The 9,715-nt window shown below is 43.3% G+C and overlaps 1 non-coding gene across 1 annotated transcript; it reads left to right on the top strand.

Annotated features, from left to right (window-relative positions):
- Positions 1–8,631: 8,631 nt before the first annotated feature.
- Trnat-ugu (transfer RNA threonine (anticodon UGU)) lies at positions 8,632–8,706 on the top strand. Its single transcript has one exon. It is a non-coding gene; the product is annotated as a tRNA-Thr (tRNA).
- The last annotated feature ends 1,009 nt before the right edge of the window (positions 8,707–9,715 follow it).

The following is a 9,715-nucleotide window of genomic DNA, read 5'->3' as shown; positions in this document are numbered from 1 at the left end:
TGTTGTAGAATAATGGAACATGTTTTGTGTTCTCGTATTATGACGTTCTTAGATAATACAAATCTCCTTCATCATAACGAACATGGATTCCGCAAACAGAGATCATGTGAAACTCAGCTCGCCCTATTTGGCCAAGAAATTCACAGTGCCGTAGACACTGGCGAGCAGATTGATGCCGTATTCCTGGACTTCAGGAAGGCATTTGATACGGTTACGCACTTACGTTTAGTGAAAAAAATACGAGCTTACGGAATATCGGACCAGGTTTGTGATTGGATTCAGGATTTCCTAAAAGAAAGAACACAACATGTCATTCTTAACGGTTCAAAATCTGCAGATGTAGAGGTAAATTATGCAGAAGGTACTGTGTAACATTTACTGAAAGTTTGAAACGAATATGTTTGGAAGATCCTTAGAAAACGTGTAATTAGTATGAGAAAATAAAAGTTTTGGGAATCGAGCGACAAAGATTGGATTAACTTTTTAGTGCATTCCAGGTCCATGGGATGGGTTATCTTCATCCTCTGCAAACTCCTCCTCCAGCTTCCTCTTGTTCCTCCTCCTGTTTACTCTTGCTTGTATTTCTAGACTCTCTACAGCCCTGTCTGCAGCCCGAAGGCGTTCCTTGTCTAAAGCAAGCATCGCTCGTACCATGTTAGAATGTTATTATTTACAGTAATAACACATACCTTTGGCTTTCCAACATTTCTCCTTTTCTTAAAAGCCTTCAGAGGATTTCTAATAACTTTACTTTTACTCATTATTATACTTCAACAAGAAACAGAATTAATTACGAATACTTTCGAGATAACGACAGAGTAAATAAACATGAAACAATCGACAATCACACCAGCGATATATATTGAACCATCACAGGTTAGCCACAACACATACTTTATCTCACATCACTAAAATGTACCTGATGAACACGGACGTTAATAATAACACCATTTGACAGCAGTTTAACAGCGCCACAGAGGGTCACGCCCATGTAGAACACATTTCAAAAAAAATTTAAAAATAGTTGTAGTCTTCGGAATTGAATAAATTGTATATCTATTAAAAGGTAATAGTCTGCAGATTCAGAAAACGCAAAAAAGTAAAAATTGAACTTTTCATGATTTTGAGCCTTTCCGGAGCCCCTTAAGTACCATCTTGTTTCTGATTCAGGTTTGTGGAGCTTACATCTGTCTATGGCAGAAAGCCGCCCATTTCGACATATACAGACCAAATGAATCACACTTAGAAAATAATTATTCATTAAGGATATTAGCCATCGAATATGTTACTGTGAGTACCATTGGGACAAAAAGTGTACAATAATGTAAATAGGGAAAATGTAAACCATAATATTTAACTAACTTGTCTAATAGAGATCTGTGGTCTGGTGGACTGGATCTTCTAAGGGTATGAGGTATGTTGTGCCAGTATCTTCCTAACGGACTTCACAATCTGTGGGCAGTGCGGCCAGCTTGCTGCCGTTGTAATCCTGCTGCATTGGGAAGAAAAGCTTTGAGCCGGCATGGCGAAAGCTGCCGATCTGGCATTATAGAGAGCTTATTTATCGCATGCTCCGCCCTAACGCTTGCTGCCTGGGCACCTTTACATAATAACAGTAGGTTTAGCCCGTATAAATAAAAGTCGTACTGACCATGCAGTATTTGCCGCCGACTGCCTCTTACACTGGGAATGTCTCCATGTTAGCTGTCTACTCAGTGTGGTGCGTCCAGTCTCATCTACATCTAGCCACTGCCTTCGCTAACTGTTGGTCTTTGGGCTGGTTTAGATCTTATGCTGCTGGGACCTGGACTTGCGTCTACCATCTGGGGCCTGCTACTGTTTCTCATCAACCGACTACTGAGCGCCTCTAAGGGTCATTGGTTTGCAGTACTTGCTTGGATGGCTCCCGCACCTGGTTCCTGTGTGCTGGTGACTAGTCCTGCATTTATGCCTATCGGCATGGCCGGCCTGCACGCGAAATAGCTGATGCTGCGCGCTTGATACGGTGTCTACAGGCCTGACCTAGTCGGGGTCCTGCTGAGGTGCTGACACAGCTGCTTCGATGCGGCCGGCTTTGTGGTCCTTGCCCTGGTGGCCGTGTCCCGCTGCAGCGCGTGGGCAAGTTTCGACGCCGAGGGCCATCCTACAGTAATGGGACACTGTCTGCTTCGCTTTTGTGGATTACGTTGAATAAATATGTTGCTGCTAACAGTGAACTTCTGATTACAGGGCGGCTGAGTAACTGGTTTTTCATACCTGCTGCCCAGTCAACCATCACAATCTCTAATAACTGCATGAGAATGAAAAATGCTCCTATCTTAGCACAAGAAAAGGCTAATATGTCCTGGGTAGAGTTACAGATATAAAAGAAGGGAACTAGTTTTTGACTTATCTGGAAGCTTCAAAGACATTTGAATAAAAAAACATTTTGACACACTAGCGCTTTTTGTTTGTTTAGTACTCACACAATGTAATATAAAGCGTTTTGTCAAGTAAAGTACAGTGATACGTGATGTCATGTCATATAACATGACACATGCCATAATGTCATCCAACATTGCATTTGCCATGTCATACAACATGTGTCATTAAAGTTTAGTATCAGTGGATCCCCACTCTAGGATACTCCTATTACAGATGCACCCCCACTTTTGGATATGTTCTATTAAAGATGCATCCCACTCTCTGGAAGCACATGTAACGGGGGTTAGCTCTAAGAGAGTTCATGGCGCTGGAGAAGTGGGTGTAACTGGTAAAAAAGCGCAAATATATTTCAAAACATTGATTTAAATGTGTTGGAAGCTGCCAGATAACTTGAAAAACTAGTTCCCTTTTTTTCCCCTAATTCTACTCGTGACAAAATGGTTCAAATGGCTCTGAGGACTATGGGACTTAACATCTGAGGTAATCAGTCCCCTAGAACTTAGAGCTACTTAAACCTAACCAACCTAAGGACATTACACACATCCATGCCCGAGGCAGGATTCGAACCTGCGACCGTAGCGGTCGCGCGGTTCCAAAATGAAGCGCCTAGAACCACTCCGTCACAGCGGCCGGCTACTCATGACAAATTTGCCTCTTTTGCCCTACGACAACAGCAGTTTTCATTCTCTTTCCTAACACTTACTCAACCATTAACCGATTTACAATCTTCTTACAAAAGGAATTAATCAATTCGCACAATCTGCCTGGGCGCCACGTCCAGTTCGTCGTTCCAAATTTGCTTAATATACTGTAACATGGCTACAGGAAGCTGTAGCGATTGAAAACATGAAATAACAGTCCTTAAAATTTTTGGTATAATCGCTATATTTTGCTGTCCTTTATAGCACACGTATTCGGTAGCATATTCTCGTAATATTATTAAATGTCACCACATCACATATATGGTCGCATTAAATGGATTTTTCACAGATTTTTAAGTTAGAGGTGGGTCATTAAGAGCATAAATACTTCTGGCTACGCAGCATATGTTGACTATTACAGCTCTGTATGAGTGTCACGTGAGGAACTTAAGTGTGGGTAATTATATTTCCGTTACATTATCAATTGCAAAGATCTTAGCTAAATGAGATATGAAAAATGAAGACAATTTATGAGAGAATTACGGAAGGACGACGTTAAAATTTTTGTTTTCGTAGAGAAAGAGTTACATATCCTTCTGTTATTAGTCCAACTGTTACTATCACTTTAGTTTTTCACAATCAAATCATATGTGTGATAATGATAAAGTGTTTTCCACACATCATTTGCAGTGTGATGCGTATGGTACTCAGCCACAAAGTACTTCCCTGTATAATCCTCCACACTGCCGACACTCTTCAGCGGTTTCCACAATGTACTGTATGTTAGAGGGAACTCTAAAGTAGAGCATGTACTATACGAACAGACAACGCTGGAGACGATTCTAACATCTGTAGAAATACCAGCTTTCTAATGACACTTTTATACATTTGTTTTGTCAAGTTTTATTCTGCCTAGCATCAAATGATTACAATTGGCTTGAGAAACTAGGTAATTACTGTACTATGGTATGCCTTGTTGAGAACTATTAAGTGGAGGAAAATTTGTACAAAGAAAGAAAACTGGTTTAAAAAATAATAAACACGTTTAACAACACGGTCGGTTGAGTGCCTATCATTTGCCATGAAAATTAATATTATACGCAGAAAATTTTCTATTACATAATGTAAGGAAATTCGAGTTTGGTTATTCAACGCCACTATGTCAATATATGCATTTGAGAACAAATTAACCAATGTTCTTGTCTGTGGCTTGGTTAAAGAAAAAACACTAACAAGTGTAAGAGCAGACTGCATGATTCCACGAAATACGTTTTACGAACTGGCATGAAGCCTTCAGTGCCTGCCATAGTAGAATATTGTCAAATAATATTTCGCAAAACCGAAAGAAATTCTGTGTTTATGTAAACGCTGTGGCACCAAAGTTAGCATCCAGTCACTCATGGATGAAAGCGGAATTGAAACTGAGGGCAGGAAAGCAAAAGGAGAAGTGCTTAACTCTGTTTTCGAATGTACCTTTACAAAAGAAAACTCCGGAGTATCACACCATTTAATACTTTTGCCACTGAAAAGATGAATGAAATAGCGTCAGTGGTGTTGAGAAACAACTGAAATCATTAAAATCGAACCAAGCCCCAGTGCCTGACGGAACCCCTATCAGATTCTACACTGAATTTGCGGCTGAGTTAGCCCTTCTTTTAACTATGACCTATTGTAGATCCCTCAGACTAGAGACTGCCCAACGGTTGGAAGAAAGCAGCGGTCACATCTGTTTACAAGAAGAGTAGCAGCCACGACCCACAAAACTACCATCTAATATCACTGAGATCGGCTTGTAGAATCTTAGAATATATTCTGATCTCAAACATAACAAGGTATCTCGAACAGAGTGACCTCCTCCACGCCAAGCACGAAAGATTCCGAGAACATCGATCATGTGAAACCCAATCCCACTCGCAGTTTCCTCACATGACGCACTGAAATTTATGGATCACGACAGTCAGAAAGATGTGCTATTTCTCGATTTCCGAAAAACATTTGACTCCGTATCACTCCTACGCTTATTATCAAAAGTACAATCTTATGGAGTATCAAGCGAAATTTATGACTGAACTGAGGATTTTCTAGGAGGGAGGAGGCAGTATCCTATCTCTAGCGGAGATTCATCGACAGACGTAGAAGTAACTCAGGGTGTGCCCCAGGGACGTGTCTTGGGATCCTTGCTGTTCATGTTGTTTACTAATGACGTTGCGGACAGACATTTAGCAGATCCTCTGTAATGAAGTACTGTGTGAAAGAAGTTCCAAGATATTCGTTCAAATCTTGATAAGATTTCAAAGTGGTGCAAACATTGGCAGCTTACTTTCAATGTCAGAAATGTAAAGCTGTGCACTTCACAAGACGAAGAAACATAGTATTTTATAACTATAACATCAGTGATGACAGTTGGAATCGGTCAATACATACAAATAGCTGAGTGCAATGCGATATTATGAAACGCGATAATCACATGGGCTCGCTCGCGGGTAAAACGGGTGGAAGGGTTCGGTATATTGGTAGAATACTGGCAAATTCAATCACTCTACAAAGGAAACTGTTTACAAATTCGTATCAAATGTAGGACTAACAGAGGATACTGAACGTATACAGAGAAGGATAGTAGGAATGGTCACATATTTGTTTGGCTCAAGGGAGAGTGTTATAGAGATGCTGAAGAAACTGAACTGGTAGACTTACGAAGACAGACGAAAACCATCTCGAGAACCCTATTTGCAAAACTTTCAAGAACCGGCTTTAAATAATGTTCTAGAAATACACTACAGCTCCCTATGTATCGCTCTCATAGGGATCGTGATGACTAGATTAATTACACCACGTTCGGAGGCAATTAAGCAATCTTTCTTCCCGCGCTCCATACGTCAATGGAACGGGAAGGAACCATAATAATTGGTGCAGTGCGAGTACCGTACGCCACGCACTTCACAGTGGTTTGCAGAGAGTAGATGTAGACGTGCATACAGATGTGTGTAGAAGCAGTAGAAACCATTGAATCGCTTGTAATACTTTTGACACGGTAACAACGTGGAAGTAAAATGAAGACAATGAGAGATATTACGTATTGTTCATTGTTCGTTGCTGGTTTTTGACGTTTAGTGCTGTGTCCATGTTACTGCCATAAGAAACGCTTGCGAATGAAAATTTAATAGTGCTGTTAACTAATACACTCCTGGAAATTGAAATAAGAACACCGTGAATTCATTGTCCCAGGAAGGGGAAACTTTATTGACACATTCCTGGGGTCAGATACATCACATGATCACACTGACAGAACCACAGGCACATAGACACAGGCAACAGAGCATGCACAATGTCGGCACTAGTACAGTGTATATCCACCTTTCGCAGCAATGCAGGCTGCTATTCTCCCATGGAGACGATCGTAGAGATGCTGGATGTAGTCCTGTGGAACGGCTTGCCATGCCATTTCCACCTGGCGCCTCAGTTGGACCAGTGTTCGTGCTGGACGTGCAGACCGCGTGAGACGACGCTTCATCCAGTCCCAAACATGCTCAATGGGGGACAGATCCGGAGATCTTGCTGGCCAGGGTAGTTGACTTACACCATCTAGAGCACGTTGGGTGGCACGGGATACATGCGGACGTGCATTGTCCTGTTGGAACAGCAAGTTCCCTTGCCGGTCTAGGAATGGTAGAACGATGGGTTCGATGACGGTTTGGATGTACCGTGCACTATTCAGTGTCCCCTCGACGATCACCAGTGGTGTACGGCCAGTGTAGGAGATCGCTCCCCACACCATGATGCCGGGTGTTGGCCCTGTGTGCCTCGGTCGTATGCAGTCCTGATTGTGGCGCTCACCTGCACGGCGCCAAACTCGCATACGACCATCATTGGCACCAAGGCAGAAGCGACTCTCATCGCTGAAGACGACACGTCCCCATTCGTCCCTCCATTCACGCCTGTCGCGACACCACTGGAGGCGGGCTGCACGATGTTGGGGCGTGAGCAGAAGACGGCCTAACGGTGTGCGGGACCGTAGCCCAGCTTCATGGAGACGGTTGCGAATGGTCCTCGCCGATACCCCAGGAGCAACAGTGTCCCTAATTTGCTGGGAAGTGGCGGTGCGGTCCCCTACGGCACTGCGTAGGATCCTACGGTCTTGGCGTGCATCCGTGCGTCGCTGCGGTCCGGTCCGGTCCCAGGTCGACGGGCACGTGCACCTTCCGCCGACCACTGGCGACAACATCGATGTACTGTGGAGACCTCACGCCCCACGTGTTGAGCAATTCGGCGGTACGTCCACCCGGCCTCCCGCATGCCCACTATACGCCCTCGCTCAAAGTCCGTCAACTGCACATACGGTTCACGTCCACGCTGTCGCGGCATGCTACCAGTGTTAAAGACTGCGATGGAGCTCCGTATGCCACGGCAAACTGGCTGACACTGACGGCGGCGGTGCACAAATGCTGCGCAGCTAGCGCCATTCGACGGCCAACACCGCGGTTCCTGGTGTGTCCGCTGTGCCGTGCGTGTGATCATTGCTTGTACAGCCCTCTCGCAGTGTCCGGAGCAAGTATGGTGGGTCTGACACACCGGTGTCAATGTGTTCTTTTTTCCATTTCCAGGAGTGTATTTTTAAAGGCAACTAAATATCCACTTTCTCTGCATAAAAACCCAACGACATTTTCCTATAATACTTCATCACAGCATTTAATAGTGCTTTTAACTAGCATTTTTAAAGGCAACTAAATATCCGCTTTCTCTGCATAAAACCCCAACGACTTTTTCCTGGAATACTTCATCACAGCAACTGTTTATTCATTTGCGCCGGAGAAGACTCTGGAGATGTAGAGGAAGATTCCTGCAGAAGCTTTAAAAACCGTTACATCTCACACTTTCTTGTAGTGTTTCCCTCTTCGTGACGCCATATGCTCTTGCTGCTCTGAGAAATTCAGTGAAGATAAATACATAAGACAGTAAATGACAAAACGGTGACAAGTACATAACGTAATGAGTTGATTAACTGCGTGAAACCAAATTATTTGGTAATGAACGTTTCTAAAACAGATGGAAAAAACATCAGAGAGAGGAACGAGATAGATGCGTAATTTTTATCATCGTCTGTTTTGGCTTAATGCGGATGTCACACATCCATTATGATTTAACAAATTTATCTTCTCTGTGAGAGATGTGTCATCATTCTAAAGTTCTCGAGTTAAGAAGTGTGAACTCTGTAATAGCCAGAAGATGCCGAAGTTCAGACTAGCACAACGTAAAATCTGGCATGTCCCTATGCTACCACCCTGATATAAGCACTGAGTCTGACCAGTTCGCCCGACGTTATCAAACACAAACTGAAATTTTATGTCCCTTTCACTGTTAGTACCTTGCTTTACAAACATACCTGTTAGCATCTCATTTAAAACGTTGAACCACTGGAGAGTTCGGAACTCGGTAAGATTGTCTGCCGCGAGTAATGAGTGTAATGGGCAGGGGCACTACGATTGTAGTGTGTGAACATTAAGTTGTGAATATGGGTCTCACGGGGAGTGTGCAAGGGATAAATCCCTGCAGTCGCACTATCCTGTGTGCCCTCAGTGGCTCAGATGGATAGAGCGTCTGCCATGTAAGCAGGAGATCCCGGGTTCGAGTCCCGGTCGGGGCACACATTTTCAAACTGTCCCCGTTGATGTATATCAACGCATGACGGCATCTTAGGGTCTTGATTTAATTATCATTTCACTACTACCATAGGTTCTCCCACAGAGTCTGTGGAGATAACATCACTGTAGGAACGGAGTTCCTTCGATGCATTCATGTCGCTGTAGGGCATTTAATTCCATACATGTCTATTCCGTGAGGATTGCCGAACTAGCTGCTCCTGAGAGTTTTCGGAAAACGTGTTCAGATCTACTACACAGGATTCTGTGTCCGCTCTGCCTGCAATGAATCCATAGACGTCCCAGTATATACTTAAAAGTCGCCTCCAACTTATTTTGGGCGATCGAGGTGTATCCCTAAGAGGATGGTTTCTTGGAATGAATCTACAACTATTACGCGAAATAGGGTGGCGGGTAAAACCATCCGATGATTAACCTGAGTTCACCTGTGTCAGTTACTCGTGTCCAGATAAATTCACAGTTACTCTCAATTTCGTCCTCAATAGAGGCCCAGACCTTGGATCTTAGGTCTGAATATTTTCCGCAAAATCTACCGTCATATCTCGATGACAGTGACATACATGAAGGCGCGGACCCAACTAGGGATCATTGTGGTCATGACCCCCGCACCCTCCAAACAGTGTGTTATTAAAAGCGTTTATGTTTTTGCATCTATTATTTCCAGATTTTTCAGCTAATACGTTATGGTGAGAATTGAGAATCCCGAAAAAGACAAAAAATTCTAAAAAACTGCAAGCTTCGTTTAACACATAATATATTACATTTGTGTTCTGAATTGTTTTGCGGCTTGACGGGCTGTAGAAAACATTACAGCCACTAAAACGCCATCATTCGAAGGCTGACCGTAGCTTCTGCCAACAATAGGCAAATCACAGGAACCTGAGCGAAGACGAGAAAGGAAGAGGAAGATGCAACAACAAAAAAAGTTAATTTCCCGAACGTAGGTGTAAACGACAGAGAGATAAAGCATTCCCACCATTCATATGCTAGCTC

This window comes from Schistocerca cancellata, chromosome 1 (assembly GCF_023864275.1).
Source record: "Schistocerca cancellata isolate TAMUIC-IGC-003103 chromosome 1, iqSchCanc2.1, whole genome shotgun sequence".
In the NCBI taxonomy this organism is placed as follows: Eukaryota; Metazoa; Arthropoda; class Insecta; order Orthoptera; family Acrididae; genus Schistocerca; species Schistocerca cancellata.
The sequence above is the reverse complement of the archived record's forward strand: the minus strand, read 5'-3'. Positions and strand labels throughout refer to the sequence as shown.